At 47.8% G+C, this 19201-nt stretch overlaps 1 protein-coding gene and 1 long non-coding RNA gene across 3 annotated transcripts in view; both read right to left on the minus strand.

The window, feature by feature from the left end:
- Window positions 1-19201, minus strand: part of NRG2 (neuregulin 2) — a 303847-nt gene that overhangs the window by 235512 nt on the left and 49134 nt on the right. The window lies entirely within an intron of this gene.
- Window positions 5465-7985, minus strand: LOC122466784. The gene is made up of 3 exons (XR_006292589.1): window positions 7673-7985; window positions 7432-7580; window positions 5465-5818 (listed from the first exon to the last, which is right to left on the minus strand). It is a non-coding gene; the product is annotated as an uncharacterized LOC122466784 (long non-coding RNA).

Genomic DNA, 19201 nt, shown 5'->3' on the forward strand with positions numbered 1-19201 from the left:
TGCTGTTTGCACTTAAATAATAATAAAATTATGCAGGTAAAGTAAATAAAGCAAAAGCTGCGGTTACAGTCGCATTCAGTCAGTTGTGATGTACACCAAGTATTTTACAGTATGCATTCGAGGCCATAAAGCGGAATATATGGTATTGGGCTTAAAATTAACAGGACTAGAAAACACTCCACATGTACAAGGGGGATCTCATTAAGTTGCTGATGGAACCTTAGCGTTTGCATTTCCTGATGCTTGGGATATTGACTGCGCAGCACTGATCTTGTATTAACACAGCTCTTTGTGATTCATTTTCTAGAATTTTTTTGTTTTAAAGGAGAAGTGAAAAGAAAAACCAAAGGCAATGCAGCAAGATGCTTTTAAAAGGGAAAAGAAAAATGGCCTGAGCTATTCTGATTGCCTTCCTATTCCTTGCCATGCAGGTGTGCACCCTGCTGAGCTAACCAAGTCCTTTTACTCAGGGACTTCTCTGTTCATGGCCCAGCAGAGTTGTAAGCTCCTGCCTCCAGGGCTAACTGGCTTGCAAATCTTAGAGGTTCCCCAGCTTTTGCACAGCATAGCTTTACTCCTGGGGAAACTCTGCGCTACCGTGCAATGCAGAATTTTGCAGAAATTAATGTTGTGCATGCAGAATTTTCTTTCCCCCCTGAACCATAGAAATGGGCTGCAATGCTGCTGGCCATCACTGGGAGCCACTGGACCCAGCAGAGCCTGGCTCACACATAGAAGACACTGCCGGGGGGAGGGAGCTGGAGCATTCCCAGCAACTGCAGTTCTCAGCACGCCCTGAGGCAAGGAGGAAACTCCGTGCAAGCCCAGACCCAGCCATCAGGCTGCTTCTTCCTCTGGATCCCTGGGCTCTGGAGTGGGAGGGGGTGTGGATATCTGGGAGGGAGGCACAGCTAGGCTCTGCGGCGGGAGGGAGTGTGAGTGCCTGGGCTGGGGGGGGCCTGTGGCTGGGCTCGGGGTGGGGGGGAGGTGTGGGAGTCTGGGCGGGAGGGCGTGACTGGGCTCTCAGGAGTTAGGAGGTTTGGGTGTATTGACTGGGGGGACACCGCGCAGCTGGGTCCTAGGGTTGGGGGGCAGGGTGTCTGGCCCTCCAGCTGGGCTCTGGGTGGGAGGAGGCAGAGAAATAGGAACTGGGTTGTCATGGGGGTTTCTTTAACTCTCTACTCCTGGGGGAATTTTTGTGTGTGTCTGTATTGTTACAGACATACTTGCTGACAGGTATTTTGAAATAAATAACCAAAATAATTGAAAATGGTGTGATTGTGTAGTGTTATTTTGACAAATACAGTTTTCAGAATTCTAAAATATTGTGTGCAGAATTTGGGGGGGAGGGGGGGTTGCACTGAATTTTTAATTTTTTGGTGCAGAATTCCCTCAGGAGTAACAGCTTGTAAGTTCCTTTAACCAACTAAGGCCCTGATCCCACAAAGACTTTTCCATGGGTTTCACTTTACACTCATGAATGATCCTATTGCCTCCAAGCACCTGCTTCAATCTTTGCAGCCCTGGAGCCTAACTCCATACTTAGTGTCTGCTCCCACCAACCCCCACTAGCAAGCATAGCAAGGATAGCGCTCACTCCTGAAACAGCCCCACTGGGGACCGCAACTCCCCCTATCTGAGGATGAATGCCACACCTCCAGGCAGCTGAACCCAGTGCTTAATTTGCCTCTAGGGTTGCCACATCAGTTATGAAAGTAAAAAAATGATTTGAGCCCCGGCACTTCTTTCATTATAAATTAAGCACTGGGCTGTAGCTCACACAGAATGCAGCAGCGTGGCTGCTAGCCAGCAAATACAGGCAAGGAGGACATCAAGCCAATGCTCCTGGAACTCTGCCGGCTGCCCAGTCCTTTATTAACCGAATTTAAGGCCCTAATCCCAAATGACTAGGTACTCAAAAGGCTGGGTTCTCAGCCCAAAAGAGGCCTGTTTTGAAAATGTATTAGCATGTGAAAGGTGGGGTTTTATAATAGATATTATCTGGGAACTTTTGCTCCAGCAGCAACTACAGACAGAACTGGATTGCAGCATCAGCACAACTGTCCCTGGCCCCCCAGCCCCAGCCCCTGCAATCATGTGATGACACCAAATCTCAGCTTTCGTTTTACAAAAGTAAATTTCTATTCCTCGTGGTTGCAAAGAAAAGCTTGAAAATGTGACTGAAGCATAACTGATGCAGCAACATCTGCCTGAGTCTGCAGAGAGCCTGAGACAATTGCTCTGAGAGCTGCCCCCATACATCTCAGTGGGATGTTAACTCTAAGACCCACTATTCTGGGGGCACTGCTCAGGACTGTGTGTGTGGCAGGAGAGAAAGAGTGTAGCATGCCCAGCCCACCCACCAAAGCAGATAGCAGTACAGAGTGTAAGTATTGGGACCCCCTGCAGCCACCTCTGCCTCTCTGGTGAGGAAAGGACTTTGCTGCCACCCCAACTGCTCCTGAGGAAATGGGGCCCAGCTGCTATTCCGCAACCAGGAGAGGAAAAAGGCCCCATGCTGCTGGCCCAGCCTCTCTGGGAGAGATGGTAAGGTCCCTGTCACTGCCATGCCAAGTGGGGAGGCAGGGCCATGGTGCAGGGGCGGAGACTAGTTGTGCTTTGCCGAGGACCCTGGGTTGCCTTAACAACACAATAGCTAGCAATGATCATTCTTTGGGTTGGCGCCCTGGAGTCTGGCAGCTTGGTGTGGGTGCCTGTTCATGGACCAATGGCTGAGACCACGGCAAAACCCCTCCCAGCCCTGCCCCACTCCATCTGGCAAAGGGAAAACACTCAGGCAGCAACTGAGGGTCGGGCAGAAACAGGAGGCCAGACTTGGGGGGGGGGGGACGCTCTAGGGAGACAAATCCAAACCAGGTGGGGAACCTCCAACCACAAGCCTGCCAGCAAGCAGCAGTAGGGAAAGCTGAGAGAACAAGGAGCAAGATGGAAACATCAGCGGATTTGGACACAGGTTGTGGAGCAGAAGCCAGGGAGGCACAGCTGGCGTACACCCCAAGATGGAGAAGGAGCATGGGAAAGGTGCAAAACAACCTCTCACCTGCTACTGGCACTCGGGAATCAACCACAACTTCAGAGCAAGGGAAGTAGGGCTTTGGTGTGTTGATTAAGTGCTGCTTAATTATCAGACCGTAGTAATGACTGCAAACGGAAAGCTGTTTAATTAAACTGTCTGCAGACTGATGGCATCTTAGTGCCATGAGTGAGCAGGAGGATGTCAAAGGAGGAATTAGCCACAGAGAATGGCAGGGAATTCCTGCATCCTCGCAGCAGGATGTCAGGAGAGGGGTGCTGCACTGACACCTAGTGCTGGGATAGGAAAATACGAGGAGTGTAATCCGTTCCCCTTGTCTCTGGATTGACATAGACCACGGGCCATGAGATAATGATGCTGTGGACTTCCCCGTTGTGGGTTCAACCATTACGAGTTACTCTGCAGGAATACTGGGCCAGTGATGTTTGATTAATGACGGATTCTGTGAGCTCCATGGCAAGCACTCAGGTGGAAGGTGTGTTTTGGAATACGGGTTCTCCACAATGCACAGATGTCAGGGCTGGAAAGGAACTCATACTTTGCAGCTTAGAGGTGGCTGCAGCTAAATGCTGGCTGTGTTTATATGGGTGGCCAAGTGTTTTGGGATCTTTTGTCATGGAAGGCAGCATGCTTCGTGCTGACGAGTAGAGCTAACTGGTGGTTCTGCGCAGCCGTAGCACAGTGAACCGTGCGGGTGAACCCCGCTCTATGAGTGAGAACGGAGCTCAGTCTCTATTGCCCCATCTGTCTTTGGCCTCTCTGCAAGGATTACATGAGGGTGGTAAGCATCAAACCAGGAGTGGGACCCTCAGGACACCAGCAGGCAATTCGTACTAATCCCACTCCTGAAGTACAGTTCACATGGGCTACTGATGGACGTGCCACATCAGTGCCATGGACGTGTCACCAGTGTCCTGTCAGCGACTTCCCTTCCTTTGGGCCAGCCCCCGTTCCTGCACCACACCTGAGACCAGGGCTTGATGCTCGGATGGATGGTGAAGAGAAGGAATTCTCCACTCCAGGCCACAAGTTGTGGGGTTTAAGCAGCAGATCCCTATAGCCGAGCATGCTCCAGCTCTGTCCCTCCCCAAGCACAGGTAGTAAAGAATGCTGAGCTCTGGGAGGGCTCCCCATAATCCACCCCATTCCTGTGCAGCAGAAATCGCACCCATTTTGCTGCCTGAAGAGTGAGTGTGTGGAGCAGGGGGGTGAATGGAAGGATGGCAGGATCAAATCCTTTCAATAAGCATTGAGAAGTGTGACCAAGTGCCCATCCACGTGCCCATCCACGTGCCCATCCATGTGCCCATCCTGTGATCATGCAGCTGCACAGAGAGCAGAATAATGTGACTTAAATAAAAACACAGCACTTTTCATCCCCAGAAAGCGCTTTACAAAGGTGGTTACTATCATGACCCCATAGTGCAAACTGAGACCCTGGGAGAAGAAGTAACTTGCCCAAGGTCACCCAGCAAACCAGTGCCAGCGCCACGAAGAGAACCCAGAGTTTCCTGACCCCTAGGTCTGCACTCTGTTCACTAGGCCACCCTCTCTTCTGTGCATAAAATGGTGCACAGATCTCTTTTGAAATGTTTTGCAAGAGTCAATTCTGTTTACAGATTATCCAGCCAGATCCATGGGCTGAAAAAATATAAAAACAACAAGAAAAAGACTCACTGCATCATTTTTTTAAAAATCTCATGGAATTTACTGAATACATGATTCATCAAACTATACTTGGCCGGCTTCAATCGCCAGCAATAGGGAAGCCCAAAGTGGGATTATTAACAAATGGAGATAGATGCATTCAGATGGAAAAAGGCTCCTGTGCAGGCTTGAATTTTCCCTTTCCTAGTTCCAGGCCATTGTTCCTCTTCATGACCCCTCAGGTCCCAGGGAAACGTGACTCACAGGAGCCAGCCACCAGTCTTGCGGTCATTCAGCTTCACGCGCAGCAGGCTCCATCTACATTCTGTGCTGTCCTTTCTGCATGTAAATTTCAGTCAACTGGGCACCTCCCACTTCGTGCCCGCTCTGCCCTGTAGGCTTTTATAAAGCACCACGTGGGGCAGAGAGAGGAATTGGGTCTAGGTGCAGCTTGCTAAGTGTGTTGTGTATGCTGTTGAATCGTGATCACATATGGGGAGAGCACGAAGAGAAGCTTATGCATCACTCCAGTCCTGGAAAGATTACAGCCATTATCTCAGGAGGATCTTTGAAAAGAGACCACCAGACAAGCACTTAGTCTTCCAGCAGCATTGCACGATGCATTTTTTATCCATCCAGCTACCTGCAAATTATCCCTCGTCCTTGTCCATTAACTCTGACACATACACTCATGCATACACAAGGACGTGCCTCAAACACATCAACCAAAGAAAACACTGGCAAAGCAAACAACTTCGGGAGAGCGAATGGCTTTTATTTTACCAACTTTATCCGCATAGAATGCACTGGAGATTTTGGGGTGCTGGAAGCACATGCAGCCATTGTATACAGTACAGAGTGGGGTGAACATTTTCAGAAGAGAAGGATCAAAATGGATAACAAAGGCAATACAACAATATAGCACAAGGAGAAAAAAATACAACCCCATGCATCTGGAAATGATCCCGCCTTCCTTTCACCGTCAGTCTAACAGGTGACTGACAGCCTCTGAACAACAGCGTTTCAGGCCTATTTTCTCCCTGACCCTTGTCCGCTGCCTTTGGATCTTCTTCAATTCCGTGGAGAGTTCATCCTCTTCCTTGCTCACCTTCATCCCTAGGAAATTAAAAAGAAAATCATGACACCTAATAGGCCACAAGGGGCTTCCTTACTGTATAGGACATTTCCCTAAACACAATCTGTACTTCACCGGGTACACAAGGTTTCAGCTCACCAGTAAATGCAAGAGCAGGAGAGTCCAAGACGACCAGTCCATCTGCGTTTGCTGCGGGCAGGTCAGCCTTTCCCATGATACAATAGCAGCTCCACCCTGCCCTCCTGGCTCTTTCCCTGCCTAACATGGTGAATTAAGAAACACCAGACCCCAAATCACCAGACGGGATACACATTTCCAGCCCCTGCTTGTTACAGCATCATGCTTACCCACTGTCCAGCAGTGAACTGTGGATGACTCTTCACGGGGAATCGCTGGGCTTCAGGAGCTAGGAATTCCCTGCAGAAGTCACTGGCATGGGGACAACTAGTGAGCAATCACATCCCATTCCCTACTGTCAGGATTCAGTAGATCGGCTATTGCATTTTGGTTGACCTTAATAATAACCCTTCGCACCTCTATAGCGACTTTATTCCAAAACTCTGCCAGCATTAATTAAGCTACAAAATGCCCTTTGTAAGGGATCAGCATCCCTATTATACACTTGGATTAAACTTGCCCAAGTCCTTGTCCAAGCTGGGACTAGAATATGAGGAGTCCTTACTCCCGGTCCCCTGCTCACGATAGCACTAGCTAGATCTGATCCTAAGCTGTCCTACAAGTACCGACAGATCATTCGTCACTATTTGTCATACACACAGCCAATATTGGAATGGTGTATATACTCGGGGCGAGGACAATGGAGCAGGATGGACCAAGCTTGCAGCAGTAAGGCGAATGGGATGGAAGTGAGCAAATAAAAATGGAAACTCTCGAAGAGCATGTCCTAGCCATGAGGTATGTAGACTGTATCTCAGACTTTAAGGCCAGAAGGGACCATCATGATCATCTAGTCTGATCTCCTGCACATCACAGGCCACAGAACCTCATCCACCCACTCCTGTGATAGACCCCTAACCTCTGGCTGAGTTACTCCTCAGATCTTGATTTAAAGACTTCAAGTTTCAGAGAATCCACCATTTACTCTAATTCTAACCAGCACGTGACCCATGCCTGGGCTGCAGAGGAAGGTGAAAACCCCCCAGGGTCTCTCAACAGGAGAGGTGGAACCTCATCACCTGCATTCAGTCAAGCCAAGGCTGGAGTAAGCTTTGGGCAACACACTGAAGGGAACAACGCTGCACTGGCTAGGTGGATCAACAGACATAGGGAGCTCCTAGGTCTGTCCCATCTCTTATCACTAGGAGTGTGTCTCAGCACAAAGGAGGAGACTGGGAACAGCTCTAAGAAACAAACCAAAAAGCAAGACCGTTGGGAACAACCAGCAAAGACAGATGGAGCAACACAACCAGTATGTCTCACAGTGTTACATGATCCCGATTCACTGAGTCATATTCCTTGTACAGCCCATTTCTCAGCTCCAGCAGGAACCCTTAGGGATACATTTTGTATGCTGGCTGCAGTCACAGCTCTGGAACGCTGACTGCCGCTCCATAAGGAATTCATGCCCATGCTGTCACTAGAGCTGCTAGCTGTTCTCTTCAGATGGACTCACCTCGTCTGCTCTAGCACGTCCCATATGTGGCCTCCTGACTAATTATACAGAGGCCGGATCTGGGATCTCTGAGGTCAGCTGTAGATCCACCGGGCTACCTTTCCCCTCCAGAACACTGGGGACAGAGACAGGCAGGGACCACACCACGTCTGAAAGAAAAGGAGAGATGGGGCCACATGTCAGTCTCAACCTGAACGTCTGTTGCTCCTTAGGATCAGATCATTATTTTGAGAGCACTTACATGAGAGATACCATCGCTGGGGCTCCCAGCACTGCTAAACAGGGCCATGCCTAGGTCCCATCCGGGTCACCGAGCACAGACTGGGCTGCAGGAGAAGCTTCTGGCTCTTGGCTCTGTAACGTTTTTGTGGCAAAACTGAAAAACACTTCAGGAGACATTTTCATTTTGCAATTGTTGCCAACCGGTCGGGAGGTGCTGCCGATGAGGAGCTGCAGAGAGAGCTGGCATTGAGATGGAGCATGGCCTGCCAAGGGTGCAGGGGCAGCCGGACCCAGGGTTTAGCAGGAGGGTTTCTGAGATGATGAGTGCATTGCTGTTTGGAGTGGAAAAGGGGAACAGAAGGAGGTTGGGGAGTGCAGGACCCTGACATGGGGGTGACCCCATTACAGGGGGGTTGGGGAGAATCAGAGCCATCCGAGATCAAAGGGACCAATTGGATCATGGAGGCCTGGTCCCTGCCGGAGCAAAGCGGGTCCCTTAGGTACGGAAAACACAAAGCTGGCACCAGTCAAGCCCAGGCTGTATGCTAGCTCTGCCACAAAAGAGCTGCAGGGGATCCTGCAGGGTCGCTTCAAGCCCCTGCCCCTCTCAGGAGCGGAGCCTGCAAGAGCTGTGTGATCCGAACTCATGCGGTGCTCGCAGGGGACCACGCGGATCCAGCTGGGGGACAGCTCCCTCTCTGGCTGCTACATGGCTCCCCCTCCTGCCCATTCCTCCATCCCTTTGGGGATAGTATAGGGAAGGCACTGCACAGGCTGGGGAAGCACTCCATGGCTGATGGACACCAGGCCCCAGAGATCCTTAAGGAACCCCCTTCTCCCATACAATAGGCCTGGGAGAGGAGAAAGCACCTCCCTCACCCCACCCCCCACTGCACTGAAGGACAGCTGCCCCACCCCTCTCTCCTAGCCCCGATGACTCAGCAGGGCCCAGAGAGAGGTAGGCTGTGCAGAGGAAGGGAGTGGAGAGGGGAGGTCCCTTGTATGCTCCTTGTCTCCTCACCCCAAAGCAGTTCCATCACCTGCCCCCAGAGAGCAGCACACAGACACACACCCCTGCCGCAGCATTGTCACTGGTGAGGATCAGTCAGGCCACCGCGGAGCCGGCTTATGTGCCCCATGATCCCAAGAAATCCCATGAGCCAGGGGTTCCTCAGTCTGGGAAGCAACAGAACCTATAAGAGGGACAGACACCAGTTCCCAGAGGCTTCCCCTCTCTTATGGATGCGTCCGCTGCAGCAGAACTCACAGAGCAGGGAGAAGCAATGTCTGACTGGGGCTCCAGGGTTCCAGACTAGATGGCTCCATATTCAGGCTACATGCAGGCTGATCTCAAACTAAGCCGGGCTCTGGAAATGCTTGGATGACAGAACTCAGGGGGATACTAGGGGGCACTGAGCTACTATGGACAAGCTGTAAAACCAGTCTCTGATCCTGCAGCAGGAGAGATCCCTCTGGTATCCTGGCCAAATCCCCAATTACACTAATTGCACCAGCTCCCCTATATTCCCCCTTTACTTTCACCTGGAGACGCTGTTGCTCATTCCCCTCTTCAAAACTGTTGTGTAGTGTTGCGGCTGCACCCAAGCCCAGAGGCGGCTGCATTGCTGTGGTGGGAGAGTAATCCCTACATCTACAGCCTGTAAAACCTTTCAGAGTCCTTGTGGAAGAACGAGGCTATAGAAATATCTATTCTTATTCACTCTGATAGGACTAGAGGCAGGTGAAGTCGGAGGGCTATTAATTAGTAGGATAAAACAGCAGCACGCACTTGCAGCACAATGGCCATTTCCAGGGTTGAGACTCTGAAAAGAGTGATACTGAAAGAGATTAGAGGGGTTACTGTAAATGAGACACAAGGTTGTGACACCGACACGGCAGCAAAAGAAGTGACTGTATATTTGGGCTGTCTATACACACCAGCACCATGCCCCAGAGCTGAGAGGGCATAGCTCCTCTCTCGAGAGCTCTGGGGAGACCCCACCTCAGCAGCTGCAGGGCCCTGGGCACCGTGACAACAGATCAACAAAGTGCAGGGAGTTTAGAGGGATGCAACAGAGTGGTTAAGGGGTTTATGGGAAAAGGGTGGAGCGATGCAAGTACCGCAGGGCTAAACAATCACTAAGTGGATATGCAGTCTAATGCAGGTGTCAAGGTTCCTTCCCCACTCTGAACTCTAGGGTACAGATGTGGGGACCTGCATGAAAAACCCCCTACGCTTATTCTTACCAGCTTAGGTTAAAAACTTCCCCAACATACAAACTATTTTACCTTTTGCCCCTGGACTTTATTGGTGCCACCACCAAGCATCTAACAAATATATAAAGGGAAAGAGACCACGTGGAAACGTCTTTCTCCCCAAAATCCCCCCAAGCCCTACACCCCCTTTCCTGGAAGACTTGATAAAAATCATCACCAATTTGCATAGGTGAACACAGACCCAAACCCTTGGATCTTAAGAACAAGGAAAAAGCAATCAGGTTCTTAAAAGAAGAATTTTAATTAAAGTAAAAGAATCACCTCTGTAAAATCAGGATGGTAAATACCTTACAGGGTAATCAGATTCAAAACATAGAGAATCCCTCTGGGCAAAACCTTAAGTTACAAAAAGACACAAAAACAGGAATATACATTCCATTCAGCACAACTTATTTTATCAGCCATTTAAAAAAAACAGAATCTAATGCATATCTAACTAGATTGCTTATTAACCCTTTACAGGAGTTCTGACCTGCATTCCTGCTCTGGTCCCGGCAAAAGCAACACAGACAGAGAGAGAACCCTTTGTTCCCCCCCACACCCCGACCCTCCAGCTTTGAAAGTATCTTTTCTCTTCATTGATCATTTTGGTCAGGTGCCAGCGAGGTTGTCTTAGCTTAGTTTTACAGGTGAAAGGCTTTTTTCCTCTGGCCAGGAGGGATTTAAAGGTGTTTACCCTTCCCTTTATATTTATGACAGCAGGTATTTTCCTTCACTAACGTCTATGAGTTTGTAAACTCAGAGCCTGAACCAGAGCCTAGAGCTCTTTTATCTCCAGCAACATGCAGAAGCTTTCAGAGGAAATCCCCTACAGCAGCCCGGCTAGTTCTTCTTGTTTCCTCCACCCCACCCCCCACCCCCCCAAAAAAGATGCTGGTGAGATTTGGACATAATAGAATGGTTTAAAATGAATGGTTCATACTCAGACCACCATGGGGTACCCACCACCCAATCACTTATCATGGGGCTTATCATGGGGCTAACCTCTGCCTTGGCTTAACAACCCAAACAGTTTCAGGGGAGGTCACAAGGGAGCAGAAGATTTGTTCCACAACCTCTACTGTCCATTGCCACTAAGGATCAAAATGGGAGCAGGACATTCTGACCCACCTGGACCAGCTCTGCCAAGGTTCACATTTGAAACCATTTGAACGACTCACCCAAAAATGCCCTGACGCTTTGATCTTCAAAGATCAGACTTTTATAAATATCTCCAACTTCAACGTTACCACCTGCCCAGGCCAGGCATACAGCAACCCACGTCCCAGCTTGGGAAGACTCCAGAAATCACGCTGCTCAGCAGGACAAACCTGCCCTTTTCTCTGCAGCATTGAACAGTGCTGAGATAGACAAGGCAGAGCCAAGAAAGTAAAAGTGGGAAGCAGAGTCTGAGGGGCCACAGAAGACAATTTGTAGGCAGATGTCCTCCAAAACACACATGCCACTAACTCCTCTCCATCCCACAGAGAATTCCACTGGTCAGTAACCACTGCAGCTTCTACATACCAGAATCTTCAAGAAAGTGATCTTGTCTCTTAAAGGCTGCAATAAAGAGGATGGTGATCAATTGTTCTCCAGGTCCACCAAGGGTAGGACAAGAAGTAATCAGCTTAGCTTTCAGCAAGGGAAATTTGTTAGATATTAAGAAATCTTATTAACTATACGGAAAATTAAGCTCTACAGAGGTTGTGGAATCCCCATCATTGGAGGTTTTTAAGAACAGGTTGGACAAACTCTTGTCAGGATGGTCTTGGTTTACCTAATACTGCCTCAGTGCAGGGGGATGGACAAGATGACCTCTTGAGGTACCTTCCAGTTCTGATTTCTATGATCTAGGCATTTATACTGCACCCATGACCATGACTTCTAGGCACCCAAACTCTGTCACTTCCCAACTTCTGTTGGAGAGACGTGAGCCAGTACAGCTCCACACACACTTTTTCTTGGACTTCCCATATATACAAACATTTTGGTCACACATACAGAAAGACATTCACACACAGTCCAGTCAAAAAAACAAAAAACAAAAAACAACCCCAATCTATCACGTACTGGGAGACATGCACGAAATAGCAAAGGAAGATGTTTTTCAGAATCTTAGCAATAGCAGCATGGGAATACCTCACCACTATGTGCTTCCCAAGAGACAAAGCTGTCACTAGAAGGAGTAGGAGACATGGAACAGCTCACACCTTGGACCGGACAGTCCCAAGCTGGCGTTTGAGGAATGCTGGCCATGGACTACAATTAATTATCTCTTTAAAATATGTAAGAAACAAAGATAAACAGCAACCTCAAGCTACAACTACATCCAACTGTAACTAGAAAACTGTCTTAGTCTCTCATTTATATGCTGGATAAATAACGCTGACTTAACCAGTTATAGGAAGTCTGCCTCAAACACCCATGAGCCTAGCTGTATAGCAATATGGCGCCGTAAATGTAGTTAGGGAGAACCCGGGTTTTAGAAAATGTTGACCTAACTCCAAGAAAATATTGACCTCAGTAGCAGTGGCCCTGTGCTTGTCTCTTTTTAGAAAGTACCACCTCGAAAACCTCTATACCTGTGTGTGTATTTCTCATGTATTTTTATCCATGTACTTACCTGGAAACATCCTGTCAAAGCGCAAATAAACTGTTTTAAAAGAAAGGCCAGGGGACATGGGTTGAGTGAATGATCCCAAAGTCCCACCCACACGATCTCTATCAAGCATTCTTAAAACTACAATACCCACCTGCTGAAGTGAAAAAACAGATTGACAGAGACAGAAGAGTATCCAGAAGTCACCTACTACAGGACAGGCCCAACAAAGAAAATAAAAGAAAGCCACTAGCTGTCACCTTCAGCCCCCAACTAAAACCTCTCCAGCGCATCATCAAAGATTTACAACCTATTCTGAAAAATGATCCTCTCTCTCACAGATCTTGGGAGACAGACCAGTCCTTGCTTACAGATAGCCCTCCAACCTGAAGCAAATACTCTCCAGCAACCACACACACCACACAACAAAAACACTAACCTAGGAACCTATCCTTGCAACAAAGCCCGATGCCAACTCTGTCCACATATTTATTCAAGTGACATCATCATAGGACCTCATCACATTAGCCACGCCATCAGGGGCTCATTCACCTGCACAGCTACCAATGTGATATATGCCATCATGTGCCAGCAATGCCCCTCTGCCATATACATTGGCCAAACCAGACAGTCAAAAGAATGCAAAAGAATAAATGGACACAAATCTGACATCAGGAATCATAACATTCAAAAACATTCAAAAACCAGTAGGAGAACACTTCAACCTCTCTGGCCACTCAGTAAAAGATTTAAGGGTGGTAATTTTGCAACGGAAAAGCTTCAAAAACAGATTCCAACGAGAAACTGCTGAGCTTGAATTAATATGCCAACTAGATACCATTAACTTAGGTTTGAACAGAGACTGGGAGTGGCTGGGTCATTACACATATTAAATCTATTTCCTTAAGTTAAGTATCCTCACACCTTCTTGTCAACTGTCTAAATGGGCCACCTTGATTATCACTACAAAAGTTTTTTTCTCCTGCTGATAATAGCTCATCTTAACTAATTAGCCTCTCACACTTTGTATGATAACTTCCAACTTATCTGTATATATATATATACACACACACACACACACACACACATACATACATACAGGGGGATATATATATACACACACATACAGTGAGGGGGGATTTGATAGCAGCCTTCAAGTACCTGAAGGGGGGTTCCAAAGAGGATGGAGTTTGTCTATTCTCAATGGTAGCAGATGACAGAACAAGGAGCAATGGTCTCAAGTTGCAGTGGGGGAGGTCCAGGTTGGATATAAAGAAAAACTATTTCACTAGAAGGGTGGTGAAGCACTGGAATGGGCTACCTAGGGAGATGGTGGAATCTCCATCCTTAGAGGTTTTTAAGGCCCAGCTTGGCTGGGATGATTTAGCTGGGGTTGGTCCTGTTTTGAGCAGGGTGTTTGACTAGATGACCTCCTGAGGTCTCTTCCAACCCTAATCTTCTATGATTGGTGTGTGACCAGCAGCCTCAGTAAAAAATCTGCATTATTCATTATAACGAAGTCCTGTCTCTTCCCTGACACCCCAGGACTCTGACCCTGCAGAACAAGGCTGAGGCCCAGGCAGTGTGTGTCCTGCTGCCCCATGTGCTGCACCCATTCTTCACAGCTTCTGTCTCCAGGGCTCTCAATCTGGCTTCTTGCCCCAGCATTAAATTATCTTAACAAAAAGAGTATGCAAAAGGTGCACAGAATGTCAACATCTGGCCATCGCACAGCAACAGACAGGCCCCGAGGTCTGGGGAAGTGGGCAATATCAAGGAGAATCAGGAAGTCATCCACTAATTTATTATCTCGTTAGTCAGACCTTAGATGGAAGCTCGTTAGGGTGTGGCTTGTTGATCATTGATACAATAAAACCATCTGCTCGGTGTTTGGCAACCCAGGGCAAACAAAGGACACATATGAGCACAGTCCAATCACATTCCACAGACATGCTACTCAAGCAACTTACCACTCTGATGGGAACATTACCAGCGCCGGGGAAACGAGACCAGTGAGGGACAAAGGGACACAAGCCGCTTGCACTGATGTGGATGCTGATAAGAGGCGGGGGCCTTTACAAATGGAGGGAACGAGCACGTGGATCATAGTTCCGGTCACCTACAGAGGTGAGGAGGGTGGGATGGAAGAAGAGCGCATGCCTCTACACAATCCAAAAGCCGATTCTGCTCACCAGGGAGAGAGGGCTGGGGGAGGGGGAGGAAGGATCAAGTGCACAAAGATTCAAAGTAAAATGATTCCACGTTGAGTTGGGAGGATCAGAAGGAATGGGTCTCTATTGCAGACAGAGAATACAGATGCAAATGAGTCCCTTGACAGAAAGGCCTGGGTACTCTCATAAATTACACTGCGCCGCACCTAGCAGAGGACCACCCATCATCCCTTGTCGGTGTCATTGTGCCATATGTTTCAGTTGATCTGTCAAACCCCAGTGAGCTATCGCGGGAGCCTTCACGCTTGTGCTTAGCAGGGATTAAATCACCAGCATAAATCTATAGTTCGGCTTTTATTTTCACTGAACATTGATGGCACCACTTAGGACACAGAAGATAAACTACGTGTAGGCTCCCAGACCCTCCCTGTGACCCAAGAGCTCTCCCCACCCCACTCAGGCACCCCCCAGCCTGTCCAGACTTGAAATCATGGTCCAAACTCTGGTTAACCCTGTCACTGCCACACACTCCTCACACAAAGGATCTTTTCCAGCAGGAGAGTTTTACAGCTCACTCTCACTGTCTCTCTCACACACACACACCAATTATCCACAAACAAGAATAGCTATTTCTCAGCTGGTGCAGATCAGCACACCCCCATCATCTTCATTGACTTCATTGATCTATATCAGCTCCGGATCTGGTCCAATCTTTATTACAATACTGAATCCAAAATTTTGCATCTTAGCAGAAGCAAATAAAACCACAAATCCTGGCCAAGAGGCCACTGCCCTTCTTCAGCCCAACAGCTTCATCATCTGTTTTCAGAGTAGCAGCCGTGTTAGTCTATATCTGCAAAAAGAACAGGAGTACTTGTGGCACCTTAGAGACTAACAAATTTATTTGAGCATAAGCTTTCGTAAGCTACAGCTCACTTCATCGGATGCATGCAGTGGAAAATACAGTGGGGAGATTTATATACACAGAGAACATGAAACAATGGGTGTTACCATCCACACTGTAACAAGAGTGATCAGGTAAGGTGAGCTATTACCAGCAGGAGAGCGGGGGGGAGGGGACACGACCTTTTGTAGTGATAATCAAGGGGGGCCATTTCCAGCAGTTGACAAGAACGTGTGAGGAACGGGGGGGGGGGGGGGGGGAGGGGGAATAAACATGGGAAAATAGTTTTACTTTGTGTAATGACACATCCACTCCCAGTCTTTATTCAAGCCTAAGTTAATTGTATCCAGCTCTTGGCATGCAAAGCCCCAACCTCTGTCGTCTCAGCTCTCCTCTGCTCTGGCCAGGATCTCAGCCAATCACATGGTCCAGTTCAGAACTCAAGGGATCTGGCTCAGGCTCCACTATCCTGCCCTCTGCAGCCCCCAAAGGTGACTCTTTCCTGTCTGGTGATATTGCTTTCTTTCCCCTGCACATCAACGGCCTGGTTTTCAAAGGGGCAGGGCACCCGCAGCTCCAACTGACATCAGTAGCTCAGCATCTCTGAAAATCAGGCCATAAAACTTTTAGCAACTTGCTCCCTCCAGAGGGTGCTGTAGCCAGCCCTGTCTGGTCTGTACCTGCTGTAATGGCTCCTGGAGGAGATTTCACCAGGGTCACTCATCTCCTTCCATCTCAGGGGTAAACCATCACACAGACAGGGACCCAGAGAGGAAGTGATGATCTCACGGCTGAAAGCAAAGGACTTAGAATTGGGAAGAGAACCCAGGTGTCCTCTTCTACTACAGACTGGCTGGGTGACCCTGGTCAAGACACTGAACCTTTCCAAGCCTCCTGTCCCCACATCTGTAAAATGGGGATACCACATAGAGGTGTGTATGAGGGTTATTTCATTAATATTTGCAACTCACTTTGAGATCCTCAGGCTAAAGCTGGCTCAGAATTGCAAAGTACTATTATGATTAATTATTATCGCAGGCGGTGTAGGTAGTGATGCCTGTAGTTAAGGTTACCTGATGCTTTGCATTATAAGACCTGGTTTTCAGTTGCCTATAACTGCCAAATTTTAACCATTGAGACCGATTGGCACATCCAAAATTAGTGCATGCTTTTGATATTAATATCTCGGTGCCTCAGTTCCCCATAGGATTTGATGATGTAATTAAAGACTGGCTCATAATTCAGATGCACAAGGAGGCTGAATTAAGGTGGCACAGGCAACACTAACTCTAGCATTTTCTAAATTTTGAGTACTTGACTTTGCAATCTTAACATTCTTTAATGTGGTTTTTGCGGTGTAATTATATAAAAACCGTGCACATGTAGGCGTCCCAGTTCAGTTCCCTACTACCGTTTTTATGGAACTCCTGTACTCCCAAATGCATCCAAATCAAATATTAATCGTTAGTGTGTCAGACAATTTCATCACATGCATCCCCTATGCTGCAGGATTGTGTCAGCGTAGGAGAACCAGAGAGTAAAATTGACCTGACAGACAAATGGAAAGGGCAAGTCTATTTTAAATTGTCCAAACTGAGTAAAGTGGAAAAAAAATTAACTTGCAGGAAAAGTAAACAAGATTTTAAACATTCATTGACTTCTAATAATCTATGTGTTATTAATCCCAGATACAAGGAAATGAATTATTATTTTTAAATACATGATTTTAATCTGAGTGTCTCTTTAAGCATAAAGTGGTAATCTTTTTACTTCTAAGTACCTAATTTTGGGGAATTTTGCTGCAACATTGCAGTGGGGGAGAATTGCACCCTGAATAGATTAGGATCTCACACAGTCTTTTTCAGTAAAACATTTCAGTGCACCATTAAGGACAGGTGCTGCCTATTAACCTTAATTAATCGAGTTGATTTTTGTTCTCAGGTGATGCTAATCAGCTAATAGGTCCTTAATTAGGCCTTGTGAAATGTCAGACACAGAGAACAAGCCTGCCCTATCCAGCCCCATGCACTGGACTTTTTTATATTTATCTTCATTGCATCTTCCCTAGTTTTCTATACATCTGGGAAAGCTGCAAATGGTTTGAATCAACAATCCCACAATCATTTCAATATCCCGTCTCTCTGTGTCATTCCCAGTCTAAAGCTGGTACAGAGCCATGCGTTTTTATCAGGTCTCCCCTGCCCCACTTTCTTGTAACTGGATTTCACTACATGGGAGCGGAGGCCTTGGAGACCTCGGGACTAACACACGTGGTTTTCTAGGACAAAGTGTTCCAGTTCTGAGCTCCATACAGCACGTTAAGTGCAATAGAGACCCAACTCCTGCACTGGCATGTTTCTCATCACTAGCAATGCCGGATGTATGGCTCTGCTCTGCGTTCTCTACAGCAATGGTTCACTCTGTGAGCCCTTCCTAAAGACCCTCATGGACACACGTCCCCTCCTGACATCCCCTTCCCCCAATGCTTCGTTCTGCAGACAACCAGGGAGGGCTCCAAGGGCCCCTGGTGATGCAGGGAACAAAGTGTGAAAAGCACTCCTTACACTGTGTCTTAGTGTCTCAGCTACTCCAGGGCCTTCCCCTCTATTCGGCATTGGTGAGGCCTCATCTGGAGTACTGTGTCCAGTTTTGGGCCCCACACTACAAGAAGGATGTGGAAAAATTGGAAAGAGTCCAGTAGAGGGCAACAAAAATGATTAGGGGGCTGGAGCACATGACTTATGAGGAGAGGCTGAGGGAACTGGGATTATTTAGTCTGCAGAAGAGAAGAATGAGCGGGGATTTGATAGCTGCTTTCAACTACCTGAAAGGGGGTTCCAAAGAGGATGGATCTAGACTGTTCTCCGTGGTAGCAGATGATAGAACAAGGAGTAATGGTCTCAAGTTGCAGTGGGGGAGGTTTAGGTTGGATATTAGGAAAAACTTTTTCACTAGGCGGGTGGTGAAGCACTGGAATGGGTTACCTAGGGAGGTGGTGAAATCTCCTTCCTTAGAGATTTTTAAGGTCAGGCTTGACAAAGCCCTGGCTAGGATGATTTAGTTGGTGATTGGTCCTGCTTTGAGCAGGGGGTTGGACTAGATGACCTCCTGAGGTCCCTTCCAACCCAGATATTCTATGATTCTATGAAGCTGTTAATATCATCCTTGGACCCCCTGGAATCCCAGTGCTAACTAAGGGCCAATATCAGATCCAGTTTCTCAGGCGTTCCCTGGCATACAAAGTGTTGCTTCATTTTGCGTCCTGTGATTTTCTTGCATCTCATCCGGCATGTTAAAGTCTGTGTCCCAAACAGCCTCCCATGGCGAGATGGCCACTTTTATGCGCATTTTGGAACATTTAGACAGATTGATCTTTAACCTGAAACTCCTGATTTGAGCAGCCCATTGTTCCTTATGCAAACGTACTCCCCACAGCCCTTACCTAGGCCATTTGGCCATACCTACCTTCTACATACTCCAGTCCCACTGCCCTTTGTTCATTGTCCGGGGGGTTATAAAGCAGAGTCAGATAAGCAATGGGCGCAGCACAGATCAGACTGGTGAAAAATGGATTCCTGGCTACCTTTGGGACTTACGCAGCTGCTCAAACCAACC

The sequence above is a fragment of the Chelonia mydas genome, chromosome 8 (genome assembly GCF_015237465.2).
Source record: "Chelonia mydas isolate rCheMyd1 chromosome 8, rCheMyd1.pri.v2, whole genome shotgun sequence".
Classification (NCBI taxonomy): Eukaryota; Metazoa; Chordata; order Testudines; family Cheloniidae; genus Chelonia; species Chelonia mydas.